The sequence below is a fragment of the Linepithema humile genome, chromosome 1, assembly GCF_040581485.1.
Source record: "Linepithema humile isolate Giens D197 chromosome 1, Lhum_UNIL_v1.0, whole genome shotgun sequence".
Taxonomy (NCBI): domain Eukaryota; kingdom Metazoa; phylum Arthropoda; class Insecta; order Hymenoptera; family Formicidae; genus Linepithema; species Linepithema humile.
The window spans coordinates 4943616-4963296 of NC_090128.1; the positions used below are offsets into that span (position 1 = coordinate 4943616).

The 19681-nt window shown below is 45.2% G+C and overlaps 1 protein-coding gene across 7 annotated transcripts in view; it reads left to right on the forward strand.

Annotated features, from left to right (window-relative positions):
- The window catches only part of Sidpn (similar to Deadpan), a 137798-nt gene that overhangs the window by 44537 nt on the left and 73580 nt on the right, over positions 1-19681 (forward strand). For 2 of the 7 annotated variants that reach the window (XM_012371773.2, XM_012371792.2), the window contains exon 4: positions 11750-11983. The exons of 1 other annotated variant lie outside the window; for it this stretch is intronic. The gene's annotated coding sequence lies outside the window, so the exon portion shown is untranslated. Of the gene's footprint in view, positions 1-4374; positions 4522-11749; positions 11984-19681 lie in introns of those variants that run through there. 4 more of the 7 variants (XM_012371784.2, XM_067361290.1, XM_067361289.1 and 1 more) reach the window with 3 other exon arrangements.

Genomic DNA, 19681 nt, shown 5'->3' on the forward strand with positions numbered 1-19681 from the left:
CCGGCGTGTGCACGCACATACGTATCTATGCACGCACACACGTGCGTGTACGCGCGCATGAACGTGAGATCCACGCGTCGTGTGCGTGTGCAAAGACGCAACTAGGCCATTGTGAAAGTAGCATACATCCTGTGAGTTCAGGAATTTAGGACTGCAATTTTTTTAATTATTTATTATGATACGTCTAGCATCATTTTTCCTGTGAAAAGATTTTTTTCTTAAATAACAGTTACGTAATGGTTTACTTTGTTGACACACGCCCTCTCTCTCTCTCTCTCTCTCTCTCTCTCTCTCTCTCTCTCTCTCTCTTTCTTTCTCACTTGCTCATTATATTAATAAATGTATGAAATAAAATACGGGATTGTCAGCTATTCTTTAAAGCAAATTTACTCTAAAATAATTATAAAAATTTTATATTATTATTGTTACGCATGTAATAAATTTATCTTATTTCCGCATGTGACGCTACGTGGCGAATTTAGATACTCGACACGGTGCATATAACTCTAATTACGTCAGTGCGCGTGTGTGCACGCGGGCTCACGCTCGATGCAAGCACGTGGGGTGAGCGCACGTGATACACAGAAGAAGAAGCCCCCGGAGGTGTTTTGCACCCTCCTGTCAGAAAAATACGACGCTGACGTATCTCTTTAACGCCTCTAATATCTTTAATGTTCCTTCTTACTGTCTGTATGCGGGAGGTGAGGGCACAGTCAGAGATTTACTTTAATGTACCCGTAATATCGGTAATGTCCTGCAAACTGGCGAATCTCGTTATTTTTTATGCAGCACGCGATTTATGGATATTAATTATCACGCGAATCACGCTGCTCTCTCGTGTCGCATGTTTTATTTCACGCGTCGTGATATATCGACGATTCAAACGTTGAGAAATTTAATTTTGCAAGAAGAATCTAAAATTTCAATTTAACATATTCTTTCTTACCGTTTTAATAAAACAATTGGAGAACCACGGCCTAAGAATTTATTCGATAAGAAAACGATTTTTTTAAATAATATTTTTATTTGTGTAAAATTTATATATTTAATTGCATTAGCGATAACAATAGCGAGATCGCTCGTTATCGTAGATAAAACACTCCCGTCACTCGCCGAGGAGTGCACGCGTCCCTTTAACTCTCCCGTAATATCTCGTGATGTCTCGCAAATTGGCACGAGCCCGACGGACGGAGATAACGCCGCGAGCTGGAACTCCAACACCTCGAGTGTCGAATGGCCGTCAGCGGCGCAGCGTGAAATATTCAGGTCAGCGATGAGAACGTCGACGATCTTGGTGGACTTCGCCCCGATCGTCGATCGATCCGTCGCCTCGCGTCGCGACGGATAATACGAGCCAGGTAAAGCGTGGAAAAATCTCGCCTTTATTTCTAACGTATTTTCTGACGCGTGTCTCATCCAATTAAAATCCACAATTACGTTATCATTGATGCAAGCGCATACGACTAGTCTCGCATTTTTGCACTCGAATTTGTCTTTACATTCTCAAAAGAAAAAAAATTTATTCACGTTTATATAAAAACTTATATCAAACTCCCATAAACCTTAAGACCTTCTTTCAACTGTACATATTGAATGCAATATCAGACAATGCTGCAACAAAGATATATTTTCCGAGATACGGTGAATCTCGTTTCAGATCAAGTAGCTAGTGATTATCATAAACACCTGATACGCGCGCGAAGAAGAGATTAATGCCAGACAGGCGTTAAGCAACGTTTCAGAGTTCAATGTTCACACGTGTCTAAGATTCTATTTTAAGTAGACGGTCGGTCGATGCGATGCGCTCGGTGACAGACACCCGCTCGTACACAGCCAGCGATAAGCTTAATGACGCGGTCTGTCGGCGCGATCATCGACGTCACTCCGATATTTAGTCCGGCGGGAATTAAACGACCGGACGAAGATAACAACGCGGCGGCGGCGGAGCGAAAACGTCGGGACTCTAATATCTCTAATGTCAATTCCTTGTCCCGCAGCCGTAATATCGGCTTCATAACTAAACAACGATCTTAACAAACTTACGAGTCTGCGTTATTGCGATTTTATATTTTGTTAGTTCGACACGTTAGCCTCGCTTTGCGAGGATCGCAATTTCGCAATCATTTGCAATATAATTGTAAGCTTATTCCACTTGCAAGAGAAAGAGAAAAGACAGAGCAGAAAGGAGACACTTGGCGCGGATATCAAATGTCGAATATATTTTTTAAGAAATTACAAGAATTACAATTTTACTTTTTTATCGTATTAGTTGAAAAGAAATAGAACATTGTATTTTTTCAGAAAACTAGACAGAAAATCATCTCATGGCGCTTTTTTTATATCAATAAATAAATGTTAGATATATATTCTATCTCTCAATACAGAGAGCAATAAGATATCCATCTCTGTATATAAGATATCTGTTTATATGTATTTCGATTGATTAATTTCTTGCGAAAAATCAAAGACTGGCCGAATAAACAACATAAGGTGACGATGGGAGGTGATCGAAGGGTGAACAGACCGATCTCGCGAAGTAGGCTTTATATTTATCGCGGCAATAAGGCGAGACTCGACGTCGGGCGTCGTTGGATCGGGAGAGAAGGCGGGGGCCGACGTCGTTGGGACAATCGGTGGCCGTCGTTACCGTTAACGACGCGACGTCCAATGCCGTCGGCATTCTCTCCGCCTTCATTCCTCTCTCTCTCTCTCGCTCTTTCTTTCTCCTTTCCGCTCTCTTTCACCGTTCCCTCTTGCCGGATCGTCATTGCCGCCTTGTTTCGCGTCTCCCGCATTCGTTCTGCGATCCTCGATCGTCTGAAGATTCTACCGGGTGTCCATCGTGTATATCGTATGTTCCCTCCGAGACAATTATGCGAATTTGAGAATATATAGAGCAGCTAAGAATTGGGATTAAATCTTTTATTAAAACTGTGTTAATTGCACAAAAAATTCGCCAAACGTTTCTATAATAAGATATAGGAAAAAAAAAAGAAAATATAAATCATATTTCCGAGTAACAATCTTAAAAGTCGCTTCCGAGTAACGTAATAATTATTGATATTCAGAAACATGACTTTCTCAGAACAAGAGAAGTTAACATTTCCAAAAAAATTTATCTTATAAAATTAAATTTTCTTAGGAATTATTCTACGCTTGGCGAAATTTCACGGAGGATTAAACTGTCTCGTGACGACTACGGCGTCGCGACGCCACACGCCGTCGAGAGAGATGAATCATCGTTAGCGAAAGTTTCGCTGTTGTCACCCCCTCCCCCTTTCCTCTCCGCCCCCTCGTCGCGGTACTCGATTAGAGGCATTAGGATCGTCCTCTGTGGTGACGATGCGCTCGCTGGATCTCTCGGGGGAGAGAAGGACGAGAGGGACGTTTGTTTGTTCGGCACCTGCCGCTTACGCGCGCGTGTACGAGGTCGCCGGTCCCCTAATCCGATCGTGACGCACGTGCGTACGTCTACGAGCCTCACTCGGAGAGTTTACATAGTTACTTGCCTTCCCCCTCCCCTCCCTCTTTATCCTCGAGTCTCTCTCCTATCGGTCGATCGAAAGGAGACTTCGCTTGAATCTACCGCAATGAATCTCAATGAGGCGTGTAAGCTGGGCGACAGCAGCTTTTGTCCTTCCCTTTTTGCAATATTGCTTGTTAATTTATTTAACTCCACATAATCAATGTGTGTGTGTGTGTGTGTGTGTGTGTGTGTGTGTGTGTGTGTGTGTGTGTGTGTGTGTGTGTGTGTGTGTGTGTGTGTGTGTGTATTTCGAAGACTTCTTTTCACTTCAAAAGTTTCATTTGAAATATATTTTTCCATGAGTTGTATTTGTTTAGTCACACAGATTAATATTTATTATTATTAAAAGATATTTTTATCGTTTTATTAAAATGTAATACGTATCGATTATTTATTCTTTCTCAAAATACAGCAAATATTTTTCATAAAATAAGAATTTGAAAAATAATAATTGTGCATTTATAGCTGCGATCTTTAATTTTGACGGCTGCAATTTTTTTGAAAATCATTAAGTATTCATTATAATCTATTAAATACCACCTAACTAGATTCTACGGTCGCAGAATGATTGCGGCCAGTTTTAATTCGGCATTGTTGAGCACGACACGCGCGATGCGTGCCCTTTCTTTCGTCTCTCTGTCCGACGCGGCACGTGTCGTCATGTGCGGCTTGTGTTTCTCTGCTCGTTTAGGAGCTCGAATTAATATTGTCCGCGGACGCTGCGACGCCACTCCATAAATAAAAGCTGAGAAGGGTCGCGACGGAGTCGAGGGGATGATGCCACGATGGGCATCGTCAGCGTGACTCGGTTTTAGCAAGCTTCTTCAATCCTTTGAAAAAAATCTCTTTTTAGTCGTTGCAAAGTCGTTGCAAAGTGCTGTCGTTTATTGAACATAAAATCTGCAAAAAAAGTGTCAACCTTTTATTTCTAGTTTGCCTACGAAAATGCATAAACGCTCTATGATAGATTGATCCACGTATATGCGTGCATAGAGGTAAATATCGCATAGTGATTCTGCCTAATGGCCTGATAAATTCTCAAAGGTTCCGCCCACTTTTAGTTAAAATCCTCATTAAAGGATGTTTCATGATTTCCGAAATATTCCGCTTATGTTATAGTATGCCTAATTTAATAAACGCGTTTTGGAAGTGCGCGAGTATGCGGAATTTTGTATCAAAGACGTGAACATAATGGCGATTGTGCGTATGATCGTCAATGTATATCATCGATGTGACATTACGTACGCACACGCGTGTCCGCGCGTGTGTCTGTATATATATGTTCATCGTAATTTTATATTCTGTTGCGAAGGGCGGTAGAATGCGTAATGTTGAAATGGCTCCATCATTATCGCCGACATGTTCCGCATATCATTCTATGTATCGTTTTATATAATTCGCGCGCAAGCTAATAGCATCTCGCAAAGCTGTATAACTATTCTAATTATGTCTAATATTTGCGTACTATTAAAAAATTGTGTATTAAATAACAAGATGAGTTACAGGAGCACAAATATTAACGATATGTTTTACCTAATTAGGTCACAACTGCTGGCTGATTTTCGAGCAATTTTGGTGAACGCGAAAAGGAACATGTTAACATTTAATTTTAAATGAGCATATATATATATATATATATATATATATATTGTTTTAATATTTAAGAGTTAGATGATACACACAAGATATTTGAAGAATTAAAGAGTTGTGTGAATAAACGTGGCGTCATGTCAGTTTCGTAAAACGCAATCTACTTGAATGAGTCAAAGAGTTTATAAATGCAAAGAATCTGGGACACGATATAACTTTTCCAAGACATTCGGTGCAAATCACTATCGCCGACGATCATAATTGCGTCTATTTTCGCGAAACGCGGAAACAGCCGTTATCCCTACTCCCGTAATTAATCACGTGATCGATCACGTCGATTTATTAGTGGCGCTCATCTTTCTCTTCTTATTTTACATCACTTTTATATTTTATACTTTTTTTTTTTTCCTAGCAACATTTGCGCGCGCTTCCCGCGATCGATCAATCACACTCGCGTTTTCCGACGCGTCGCGACGCGTCGTCGGCGCGTCGATGGTAACGGATCGGTGGCCGCGGAATGTGACATTACGGATCTCGCAATAAATGCGGCGACACGCGCGAACGATTTCCCGTGCAGAGCCGTGAGAGCCAGGCCATGTAACGACCGCAATGCAGATTTTTATGCGCGACATGCATTTCGGCGCGTTCGTGAACGTCGCGGACACGCGCCATGTAACGTGTAACTGGTAGCCGATTGGTCATTGGTGCGCGGTATAGTCCACAAATACCGGCGTTATAATCACCAAAAGTAGTACGTGACGTACAGCCGGACGGGTGAATGGAACCGGCGAACAAATGGAATCGACGGGCGAATCGAAGTCTGCATTAAAAAAAACTTGTCCGCGAATTTGCCTCCGTTCACGCTTCGATTTGTTACACTGATTCTTGTGGCCGATAGGAAATAGTTTTTGATATCTAATCATTATACTTTCTTCAATTTTACATTTTAATTTACTTTCCAATTCCATTCACTTGTTACTCGACCGGAAAGACTTGTAAAGCATAAAATACCTGGCGTTTAAGGTATTTTTAACTCGGAGAAAAATTCGAACAGTATAAAGCAAAAAAAAATCTTTAAACTTGGGCATTTTGACTGATCTATAATATTAATTTGTAATGTCTGAAATTTGAACAGTCTAGACATTAAAGGAAATTGCATTATAAACTGAAAATAAACGGTTTTTTATTTTTGTCTATATTTTGCACAGATTAATTTTCGGATCTTAAGTTAATCCATACAGTTCAGTGCGAACACACTTTCAGCTCGAAAGCAGTTTTAAACTGCTCGGTCACCTTAAATTTTCGAGCACCTTTTTCAACGCTTTAACACATTTATGATAATGTGAGATATATTCCGCAGTTTAATCGCCAAGACGATAAAAAATTATAAAGTCACGAAAGCCGCGCGGCTAATTATAAAGCGCGCGCGTAATTAAACACCTTACATATGTAACTCATCAATAGCGAAGCACACATGCATTCGCACCTTTCCGCTGTAGCGCGCAATCATCATCGCCGATCAAGATAAATTACAGCCGTGATGCGGGACTGTTTGACCTTTTATCATGAATTATGAATGGCTGTCCATCGCGATGCGGTTTAATCGTTTCGCACGCGGGACTGACGGTGCAAAAATTCGCGACCGGTCTCTTATGCCTCTCGTGGCGGAAGCGTACTTCGTATTGTTGGCACTCATTTCGCGCGTCGTATCGCTCCGACCATCTCCGCCACGCCTCGCGTCTCTCTCGCCGCGATATAGCACCCATCGGAGAGCCGTCCGGTGGAACGACTTTAACGAGGCGGCGTCCATTACAAGCGTAAATCGAGCCCGCGCATTAACTGGCGATTTACGGCCGGTCGCGCGCGCGCGAGCGCTCGTTTATGCCTTCATATAGCAAGAGAGAGCACGCTCACCGCGCCGAAGCCGTCGACAAAGATTTTGACCTCAATCATTCATTCCGCCGCCTCCGACGATTGACGGAAAGTTTATTAACGCAAAAAGAGGATCTACAAATAAGTCCAGTCGTAATTTTTTTTTATTTATTTATCAAGACAGTTGTCTTGTGACAGTATTACAATAAGATTGAGAATAATATACATCATGATTGGCGTATTCTACGGAATGTATTATATTTTCCGTCGCTCACAGCATGCATGCTCATTTACTATCAACGAATGAATAAGACAGAAAGAGACAGAAATAGAATGAAACAGAGACAGCCATGTAGCGGGGTGAATCCGAAGAGGAATAGGTGAAACGAGCTGCGCGGGAGAACAACGATGTCACATTTGTATCCATCTGCACGTCTCGTCGAGTGGACGCAAGCACGCCTGTATGTTGCACCTGCACGCGACACGCGTCTGTATACGGGGTGTCCCACCGGAAAAGAAAGCGAACGTAGAAAGGACGATCGGAGACAGCGCACCCCTTGTGTACACACGTTCCCGACATTCGCGCGCGCGGTTTTTGGATTTGCGTGTCACGAGCGACGCGACGTCGGCCTCGGGCCCGAGAGCACGGCGCGACGCGACGCGACGCGTCCGTTCGACGTCGAATTAGCGCCGGCTGCACGACGGACGCGATAACGTCGCGCGCGGGTTCACTCACCCTTGCAGCAGCCGTCACGACGCGTCTCGCTTTTTTTTTTTTTTTTTTTTTTTTGAATTCGTACCTGCGACCGAAGAGTCGAGAAATAGGAACGGCATTACGAATGCATCCGGAAATAATAGCGCGAAACGTAATTTGTGTGTCTGTTTACCACTACACACAGCAGGCCGCAATCAAACCAAAATAAAACAGAATTATTTCTGGCTACTGATATAACACAAGGTATATATATATATGTATATATATAAACAACGCTTAGGACAATCTATTTGACATTTGAATCATGTTTATACTTACGTGTTATTTTTACGTACATGTCCGTTCTTTTTATCAAAGAATTATTCGACAGCGGTAGATTGTATATAATGTTCCGGATGAATTGTATGTTTTGCAATTCCGAGACTTCCCACCACCGCACTCTCGACATGGCTTTAAAATTTTCCTTTTGTTTATTTCTAAAAAAAAAAAAAAAAAAAAAATCCGTTGAAATTCTCCTCCTCTCAGCTGCGAGTGTACGTTCTTGCATCACTATTGCGACGCCCATGGTTACGCGCTGCACGTTTTTCCCGGGGAAACGGTTTCTCGGTTGCGATCCCACGAAGCTCGTCGGCTGCCGGGATATCGGAGAGTAGTCACCCTTATACGAGAAAGCGGTAACGGAGATTCCGAAACGTTCGAACCGTTCCCAACCCTCATTCTCCTTTCCAGACTCGAGCCGTTCCGGACTCGAACTCGGAGGCGCGCAGTTAGGCGGTCGCTGGACCCCCAATGCAATACATAACGGGTGAATCGTGAAACACGTAATACCAATATCAATATTAAAATGTCAGACGACATTGAGATATAAGGAACCACGAAAAGAGCAATTCCGAAACTCACTTTGTTTAAAAAGATAACGCAACGAAATTGGAGGATGATTCGTTTTGCAGAAACCGAAGAATTTGCGAGAGGACTTTGTTCGAAGGACGAAGAGAATTCTGAATTTTTCACTTATATCTAATATACAAATTTAAATTCCTAATCCGCTTCTTTCTCTGTCTTCCATATTCAAGTGGATACGGCTAACGCGTAGCATAGACTCAATATTCTTTTCTAACCGAGTTACCCGATATATCGTTTCGCCAACAGCGGCGCGTAAGGAAGAGCCGGCGAAAGAGACGACGAGCGAGCGCGCGAGTGCCGCTCAACGTAGAATGGGGTTGGGGCCGTGGAGCAGCTATATACGGGGTGTCTTAGGAATTACGAACTTTCTCTTAATTACACACGTCGGAGAAAAAGTAGTGTTTATTTCAATGTGGAGACATCGATGATTGGCGATTCATCGGCGGGCAAAAGTTAAGACTAGGTGTAGATAAATTTTCGAGAGAAATTGTTGAAATTCAGACATATTCTACTTTTTGAGCAGAATTCGAGACTTTTAATTGCCAATATTTAATGACAGTTCTTTTATTGTCTCAATTAATTTAGACGGTATTCTGTTTTTCTTTTAAACATTAACAGTATGCTATTTGTATAATAATGGAAAATTCCTCGCGATTTGGAGTATTTTCTAAGGAAGAATTTATACGAGAAGAACAGGTTTAATTAATTTTTGCTTAGACAAAATTGTACTGCGAAAAAGTGTAATCAAGAGAAAATTCATAATACTTAGGACATCTGGTATATAGAGCGGTTCTGAGGGATGCGGTGCCTCAGTTCATGCGGTTGCTTGCTCTCTCTCTTTCTCTCTCTCTCTCTCTCGCACACACACACTCACTCACTCTCTCACCATCTCATCGCCGACATCCCTGAAAGGGGACGGTGAGCTGGCACGAGAGGGAAGGAGAAAAAGAGTGAATCAAGCGGAGTGCGTGCCAGGAGCGGGAGCAAGAGGGACGGGGAGGACGGAGAGTGGAGAACCGCGCTACCGGCGTGACATCCGTATCCATCTGTATGCCGACCTGACGCGAGATGTGCCGCGCTGGTGTGTGTGCACGTGCGCGAGCGTCGATACGCTCACGTGCACGCGTAGCAGCGGCTGTCTGCCGCTGCTGGAGGCGCCGGCAGCTTGATGGAGGTGGCAGGCAGCGGGACTGCAGTATGACGTGATGCTGTGACAAGCGAGGAGAGAGAAGGAGAGAGACGAAAAGAGAGAAAAGAGCGAAAAGAAATAAGAAAGAGAAGAAGGCAGGATGCGGTGGATTTATTTCCATTTATTTCTGTTTTAATCTAAACTCGTTAAGCATTATTATTTATGTTAATAATCCGCCGAATGAGCTTCAAATGCTAAAATTGGTGCTCGAATAAAAATAATTGCAATTATTTGATTGAAGCAATTACGCACGTCGAAATGTTAAGCATTATAGTCAACTGACATTGAACATTAAAAAGTCTTTAGTGAAGTAAACTGAACACGAAATTCGTATTTTTTTTTGCCATGAAAACCAAAACAAGCGTTAAAGAAATTGTTTAAACTTTATAGTTAAACTTAATTGTTCAAGTTGATAGCGATATTCTGAGGTGAAAAGGATTGCGATAAATAAATTAGCATTAGACGACGCTTAGAAAAATCGAGCATAGAAATTTTAGAAGGACGGATAGCGAAAAAAGAGAAGGGGGCGAGGAGGCGGAGGGAGAAAGAGAGTACAGAGAGCTAGAGAATGCGGTAGTTTGGCGTGCGTGTGGTTTTGAAGGAGTCTCGATACGAGGGCCGCGAGAGTTCATGCCGAGGGCGAGCGGGAAGGCAGCTAACATGAAGTAGACGTAGGTGCACAGGAGAAGCGACAGTGGCGAGGGAGGTGAGAAGAGGTGAAGGTGGATGAGAAGAGAGTGGCGGATGCCTCGGTGCGGCTTCGTGTCGAGCTCGATAATACTCGAGGACTCGAAAGGCCGGTCCTAACGCCGTAATCCTCGAGTGGCAGGGGGGCCAGAGAGCGACGCAGACGGAAGAGAGACCGTGGGAGAAGGGGGGGAATGTAGAGGTGAAGGGAGAGGCGGCCGATACGCCGGTCTGATATCTGCTTTCGAACCTGGATCGATGGTACCGTGCGATGCAGCATCGACGACCATTGGCTACGGCTCGATAAGCCCAGGAAGTCCCGGTCGAAATCCGAGACCGAGGGATAATCAGGAGTTACCGCCGTGGCTTCGACGTGGTGTTGCTCCTGCAGGCTCGAAGCGGCTCGTTCGCCAAGGCGACTCCCTCACGGCTAGATTGCACGCTGCAGATGCAACCAGTCGCGACCAGCGACGAAAAATTAAACCCGCTTTTCTATTTCGCCGAATTTAAATCGAAAGCGGAGCTTCAGAATAAGTGATGATAGTTTCTTTGGCCGGGCGCATAAGTAGTAGTTGCTTGTTATGGGTAGACATAACATCGTCCGATAAAACCAGACATTTTTTCCATAATTCCATAATTATTGGACCAAATTTCGTAAATTTGAACTCTCGAGTCCAATCCTTGAAACATATTAAAAATTATATGAGTATTTGAGAATTATTCTCATAGAAAGTATTATTTGGAGCACATAGTTGTTAATTTTATTGTCTATGACAAAACAAGTGTTCTAGTTTTTATTCTAATTTCGTATTCAGCTGCATTTAAGAATTTTAATTAGAGCGTGTATTTTTTGCAATATTGAATGCAATGAAATAAATTGATTTTGTGCAATGATATGTAAAAAATATTCTATGCAATAATACTTATCTTCAGTTTGACACATATAATATGAGAATTAATGCTTTAATTTTATAAACTAATAAATTTTACTATCACGCGTAATTTTTTCTATCAAACTACATTGCTTGCAAAAGATGCTTTTAAAAAATCTGTACTAATATAATCACATTACAATTGTACAATCTATGCAATACAGTTTTAAAAATATTCTTCTAGAAATATGCATTTAATAATTTTACGATTAACGCAAATTTCACACAGATCTAAAGACGATTAACAAAAGTACGAACACGCATATTGCTAAACCGAACAATTATTCTATTAAAAATGCCTTTCCAGTTCTCAAAGTTTCTTTTCCTCATTCTAGGTCGGTTTCGAAATTCTCGTCGCGCGGTCGGAGGTTGAAAAATGTACGGCCGGCATGGACACGCTACGAGCCGGATAAGGGTCGACGGTGGCATCGGCTTAAGCAAAGTCTCCGATCCATAACTTTACCCACCTCTGGACTTTCAACCCTCCAGTCGCCAACCCGTACGGTAGGCACTTTACCACCTTGTCGCGCCACGCGCACAGGCACGGCCGCTTCGGCGAGGATGTAAGCGTGAGTAGCATGGGGTTACTGGTTACCGTCATCGTCGTCGTCGACGAGGAGACGGGATGTGGGGTTGGAACTTATTCTGCGTTGCGTGCCAGCCACGCGACGCGCCTGATTAAGGAGCCTGCAGGCAGGCAAGGGGTGACCCCCCTCCCCCCCTCCCCCTACCCACCGTCTCGTCGTCGGCAAGTTCTTCGTGTCGGTCTTCGCGGAGGAAACGAGATGGGAAATCTGCGGATCGCGAGCCTCGTAATGGCCGTCGGTATACGGCAAAGAAATGTCTCTATTAGTATGCCACGCGTCGTGCACGACGAGACGCTGACTCGGTCGAACAATATGAATTTTAAAGGGATAAAGTCGAAGACCGAGAATGGAACTCGCTTCTTTTATACACGCGAGTCTTATTTTCGAGAATACGCGACTTCTCGTATCAAGAATTGAAATTAGCTTCTTTAAATAACAAAATCAATTAAACTGTCAAATCGAATGAAATAGTAAAACCAAATTTATTCTTGCGTTTAAACGTTACAGATTGTTCCACTTGCAGCAGATAAACGCGAGATCGGACGCTCGAATTTTTACTCATTAAACATAAACCGTCGTATGTCTGTAAATATATTTGAAGATAGAAAAAGATAATTCTTATGCATAGTACATTCACTCTGCTCAAATATGTCACTATTCCGTAACTTAGTCGAATAATCCGCGAGAGAACCGATTTCGTGATTCGAAGAATTCCGAGTTCGTAGGCGACTGACAGGCGAGGTTAGGCTCGCTCGAGCGAGGATGGTTAGAGGATAGGAAACGGGTTTTGAAGCTTCTATCCCGTATTACGTGCCGGCGAGGCGTCGAGCCTGATTAAGGATCCTGCGGGGGATTTGCCTGCACACGGCGTCAGCTCGTTTCTGCTCCCTCAGCGAGGCGACGACTCCTCCGGATCGACCTTTGCGCGCTTGTGAGATTCTACGGCGGAAATTCCCGGGAATGAGCGCGCCTTCGTTTTCGCGGAAGAGTCTGTGTGCTCACAGAATTACGTAAACGTGTCAAGAATTTTGCGACTACACGAAGCTGCATCGATATCGCGAAGAACAAGCGATATCGATCCTCTTTGGAACGGCTTTATTTCCCAATCCAACTTTATTGGATTATTGTTTATTGTTTAGGTATTTTTTTTTTTTTTTAGTTTTTTGTGAGAAGATTGCTTATTTTTTAATAGAATCGACTTGCTTCGTATCGTAAAATTCGAAGATGATGTCTTTGAGATAATTAATTGACAATTTTTTGCTTTTTTTTTTTTAAATCATTCGCGTTACTTAAATTCTCGCGCGTAAAGTAAAAGAATAGCGGGACTGAGAAATAGCCTCACACGTGTGAATGCATCGTAAGATCCCCTCTCTCGAGCTTTCCTTCCAGAATGACGAAGACGAATGCCGAGTCGCGCGCAGGATATCGGGAGCTCAGACTCCGTCCAACCGGACCGAACCTTCCGCTCGTCTCGTCCATTTTTCTCTATCCCCGACCTTTTTTCCTTCGGCAAGCGGTAGCCGGTTAAGTGCCCGGGGAGAACGATGAGAAGACTCCTCTCTGATAACGACCGGAGGAGCGACCCGGCTCGTCCGTCCTACCTCCTTTCGCCGATCCTTTTCCAAGAATAATCTTGCCTCCATTTCTCCGTGTCGTCCTCTTTCGATAGAGCGCGAATGGAGTCCCATCGGAATTATTGGCTGGCATAACTATAGCGTAGACTTTTGAGTTCTCTCGTCCTCGTTGAATAAATCTTCGTGATGTATCATTATAATAACAATATCTTTGCGACATTGTATTTCGGAGCGTGAAAAAAGTTTTATGCCACGATAAAAAATAATTGAAGGTATCAATGTGAGATGTCAACATTTTCTCAAGATCAGATATATATATATATAATTATGTTTAAAAACTTGATATGAAGCATGCATTTGATTCGAGTCACGCGTGTAAAAATATTAAGGCTAAAAAAGTTTCTTTCGATAACATGTTCGGTCGCTAGCCAGTCGTCTACCAGGAGATCAGTCGCTCTTCACGAACCGACAAATAAAAGCGGAAGAAGAAAGAATGGACTCGTAAGAAAGGGCTCGACGGCGTGGGCGAAGGAAGAATGCTCGAATCCTTTAAGCTGGAATATAAAGATGAAGACGATGGAGCGGGGATGGTGAGGATGCAACCGAGGAAAATTCGAACGGAAAGATTAAGACAGGAGTATGGTCGCAGCTTCCTCGCCCGGAGAGAGAAGCTGTTGGTCTTGTGGAAACAAACGAAGGATCATCAAACTCGATGAAAAGGGGTAGGGAGAAAGGTTAGGCAAAAAAGTAGGCGGGAAAGGATAAGATAAGGAGGCTCCGAGGGAGACGAATAATCAATACGGTCGCCAAGTCGTTAATTCCAATCGCCAACCATCACGCCTCCGTGCGGCATTAAGCACAGGAGCGAGAATTCCACCCCCGACTGCCTGGGGGGCTTGCTTTTTTTTCCTGGATCTTTCCGTCGGCGAGCGGGAGCATCGACTTTTTTTTCGGCCTCCCAGCAGACCGGCGAACGAAAAGAAAGGAAAAGAAAAAAGGCGGGAGAAAGCGATTGAAAGCGCGGGGGCATCCTTTCCACGATAATTATTTTCCGTAGAAGCTCGGCTCTGTCTTAGTAACGATCCGGCGAACGTCAGGAAATATTGGGATCAAGAACGCAGCACTTCAACAGCAAATGCGATTCGCTTGTTCTTGAAAATTCATCTCTAAAATCTGACATTTTTGTGTTTTCGTGATCCTGAAATTTGAAAAAGTAAGAAACTGAGCTACAAGTACGGGTTTTTTTTTTCTCAAAATTATTCTTCAAAATTGTGCATATTTTTGTATTACCTTCAGAAATTATTTCAATTTCATTAAATACGCGAATGGATCAAAACATTCATTCGAGATGCATAAATTTTGAAAGTTGGATTAATTTAATAATTCGACTCGTGCGTAGTGGCTCTGCTTTTTTATTGCGCAATTTATTGTCCGAAGACATCCGGAAAGCGCGGCGCGAAGCAGCGAGCAGGGTCCAGCAGAATAAAAACAGAAGGAAACAAGATGAAAAAGAAAAAAACCATAAAAGTACGTCGCCGGCGGTCGTCATGCTCGCGAATATCCGGCGTGAGACTCGAATGGCCGCGCTCTTCCCGCACGAGTTTCTAACCCTCCCGCTCTCGCCTGCCTCGTATCCTCGAGGACGCGCGCACGTCCGTGCGCACGTGACTACATATATGCCCACATGTATCCGCTATGTATACATACGTGCTTGGCGCAAGAGGCGAGAGGACTCGATCCCTCCGGGGAGTTATACGAGAAAGAAGAACGGGCGACAAAGAAAGAGTGAGCGAGAGAGCGGGAGGGAGAGGGACAACGGGAATGCGAAGTGAAGGAAAAAGGAGAGAACGCGGCGCGACGCGACGCGACCCGACGATTGAGGATGGGGTGCAAGAGGGGAAGAAGAGGGACACTGGGACGAGTCCCTCCTGGTCGTCGCAACGGGTCTCGGATCGGCCGGATCGCCGTGGGATGAAGGCTCGCCGTGTGCCAACGAAGGGAAAAGAGGTGCGAGAATCGGTCGGCTGAGAGAGAAAGAGAGGGAGAAAGAGAGAGGGAGGCGGCGGCAGAATGAAGGAGCGAGAGGAAACGGGCGGATACGATCGGCGAACCGCGCGGCGCGTGATAAATAACCGAGCGGCGGCTCCCGCTCTGTTCCAACCTCTCTCTCTCGCTCGCTCGCTCGCTCGTTCCTTCTCCGTCTTTGTCTCTATCGTCCGCTTTCCTCCTTCTTCTTTCGACGGTCTCCGCGGGCGCGCGAGCACCGCTTGAGACCATTTACAGGTCGTGCCAAAAGACGCTTGGCTGCTGCTCGACGCTTGACCGACGCTGGTATCCGCGAACGAGCGAAGAGCTGTGGCGACGAATTCCAGGGTGCGTCGAAGGGATAAAACGGGAACGATCTTTATTTTCGAGAGAAATCAGTTCTATTTATGCGCTCAACTGCGAGCGTTTTTCGAACGGGGATGACAGCCATTAGTCAGACTATCTGATGAATTTCGAACTTTCAACCATTTCCCTTCGTTATTTTTATAGCAGCGCGATGGAATAAATATTTTCGATTTTGAATCGTTAAAATTGGTTGCCTATGCGCCCGAAGTCACTGAACATTCGAAAAAAACGTCCAATATTTATCTTTTCGGCATAAAAATCTGAAATTTCATAGCGAAGCGAAGCGCTAAAAACAACCCGCGTCACCGGGTTTACATTAGAAGCGCGTCGCGATAGCGTAAAAATATATAAGAAGAGCGTCGCGTGATTCGAGATAAGACGGAGAAATCACGACATTGTTACGCGTCTGACGAGCGTGGAGCAGCTGTGCCTTCCTCGAGTGAGCATCCTCCGTATCGCATCGCGGACCAGCGCGGCAGACCGGCGAATATCCTCCCGAAATGTCCGCAAGAACTATCGCGATAAATAATAAATCCCAAACAAAGCCCACGCATCACCGGTAACGAAAGCCTAGCCTGTTCCATTACCATCGAATTACGCGCGGCGGATATTAATTGACGTTGGATCTTCAATATCTCGTCGGTATCCCGGCACGATCCCGGACTTCGATTTCCGATCGGTGTGGAGCGTACGTACGGAAAAGGTCCGGCTCTCGCTTGCTCGCACGCTCGCTCGTCGCGGTCTCGTCGGTCTTTTTGCCGACGGCTATATACCACCCCGTCGTGGAGTACACCGCGCGCGCGGTATGGCGCTCGGCGTGGCCGCGGCGCGGTACGGCGCGGCGCGGCGCGGCGCGGCAGGCGCGGCGTGGCTCGACACGCCGCTGCACAGCGCGGCACCGTTTATCGCGCGGGGTTGAACTCTCGGAGCTGGCGTTCGGCTGGCGCGACGCGGCACGTATCTACCATCGAGCACGGCAGGAACGAGGCTATTACGCGAGCGCGCATACATATCTACCCCGTAGCGAGGAAACGAGGCGATTCCGTGCGCGCGAGAGCGAGAGAGACAGAGACAGACCGAAAGAGAGAGAGAAAGGAGGAGAGACCGAGAGTGAGAGAAGAAGAGAGCAGAGCAGGGCGATGGAAAGAGGAAATGAGATGGCGTAAAGCGCGAGGGAACGAGAGACAGGCGGCAGGCAGGGAGAAAAAGCGAGGCAACACGGGGTGTTGACTCCACCTCCGGACGATTTCGAGCGGTTCGTGCTTCAAGGATCAGCGGAAAGCCTCGCTAACGCGGCGGGATAAAGGCGAGAGCTCCTGGCGAGAGCGGCCGCCCGCTGAAACGAACGAAAAACAGGCGGCATCCATCATTCCAGCCAGCCAGCCTGCCTGCCTGCGATGGCCACTTTGACGACGACGGCGACGACGTTACCAGAGAGAGAAAGAGAGAAGGAGAGAGAAGGTGACCCAGGAAAAAGCGATGGCGGTGCTGAGATGAGCGCGAAGGCGTGGCGGAAATCACGTCCACGGTTCCGCACGACGACAGGCCGGCGTCTTCGGGAGAAAGAGAGACGTTAACCCACTGCGTTAAAGGCCGTCGTTCTGTTTTCAGACGCAACCAGAGTCCGACTTAAAGTACAGAAGAAACAAAAAACTTTCCATGGAAATGCAAGTTCGATCTTTCTACAGCGGATACCATTCGTTAATGCACAAATGCACGTATTCTTCTTAATAAAACGGTTAAAAAAATTAGAAATATGATTGAAAAAGCTCTTGATGTGTGCTCCAGTTATTACGACTTAATATTCAAATCATTTTTTAGGTATTTAGAAACTGACTTTATATTACTACAAATAACATTCGAAAATATTTTTTCAAACCAGAAAGTGAGCTAACAGAAGTTGTGTTAAATTTTTAGAATTAGTCATTTTGAAAAATCGATTACATATGTATAATTTTAATGTCACTATCAAACCTATTTCTCATTAAGTTAACATTAAGACAGGCTGGTCTTCCTCGGCATTATCATAGGTAACCCGTCGGCAAACTTTATAGACACCGTGACAGAATCTGCGAGACTAGAAGACAAGGTGCGGGCGAGAGGAGTCTCGATTAGATCGAAACTTCCGAACTCCGTGAAGCATCACGCCGGTCCATTTGGAACGGAACCGAACAAATGTGTTCCGCCGACCGTCCACGTGACGTCGCCTGCCCTCCCCAGCGTCCTCCCCCCCCCTCCCCCCCCCCCCGCCACCGGTTGTCGCGCACGTGGGTAACGCCGTTTAGAGTGGCGCGGCACGAGTAATCGAGTTTCGGGGGCTCGCGCGCCGCGCGATCCGTTTGCCAGCCGGGGTGAGCCGCCCTCCTCCCATCCCACCCTTCCAAGCCTGCACGCTCGCACGCTGTCCCGCAGCATCCCCCGTACGGCCCCGACGTGACCTCGTCGGGCGATCAGTCGGCTGATTGGCGGCGCGGCGAAATGAACGAAACGAATACGAACCACTCCCCGCTAGCCCCCGCGTAATCCCCGCGCGCCCAGTGTACATGAATGCGCTTAAGCGATCGCACCGTATAGAACGCGCTCGGCGAACCTATATTTGCGGTCGTACATCGGCGCCACTTTACAGGGTGTTTCGGTGATACGCGCGGGGAAAGGGGCGCGTGTATGTGAAGAGTTTTCCAGGTAACGCGTATTTTCTCCAAATTGCAAATATCGCTGAATGAACGGAGATAAATATCGTTCATTCTCTGATATCGAAATATTTCTCACATCATCGGCGCACTTTTTAATTCTCTAATATGCGAGAGAAACGTTACTTTATTAGTTAATCTGCAACATGGGTGAACAATATAACGTATATATATATATATTTCTTCCTACTCGAAATGTACCGGTCGCTCGATATCTAAAATTTGAGAAAACTTTTGTGTAATTTCATTTTAGCGACACTCGCTTTTTTACGCAGTGACTTTCCGGATGATTGAAGCACTTATACGGAAGTCTGAAGTGATCAGAGAAGTTTGATTTTTCATTTTCCATAACTTGTTGTACAACTTGCAAAAATCGGCGATTTTGGAACGTCCTATACGTGTCGGAGTACCCAGTTATATCGCGCGCGCGGCGAAACGTTTGAGCGTGGCGAACAAGGGTGGCGGGCTTCAGGGCCGCAGCCACAGGGAACGAGGCTAATTCAATGGATGCCTCCGACGCGGCTCGTGCCTCTCTATCTACGTATCCCACTCCCTCTCCTTCCCGCCACGATTCGCTCGCGCGCACACCACCCCCGCTCGTTCGCCGTAATTAATGAACGGCTCGATGCTGCACGGCACAAACAACCCCGCTACCGTCGCCACTGCCTCCCTTTCGTCTGCCCAACTTCCGAACGCATAAGACATACAAGACGTGAGAAAAGCGATATACACATTCGTAAAAAAGAATAGCCGAAGTAAAATCATCGCTGCTCAATAAAAGAAATATGGCATATAATACATCTTTCAGCACAAATAAAATATGAATAGGATTATCTTTTATTTTGCCCGAAAAGTCTCTTGCATGTTCCATGTTTTATGAGTATCTTTCACTCTCTTGTGACACTTGGTGGAAAAACTACGTCTGATAACGAGATGCGTGACATTCTTAAGACGCGTTGCACACGATATATGTATGAGACGAAAATGTGCGCACGCGCTTATACGAGCGTGTTTACTCTTAGAAA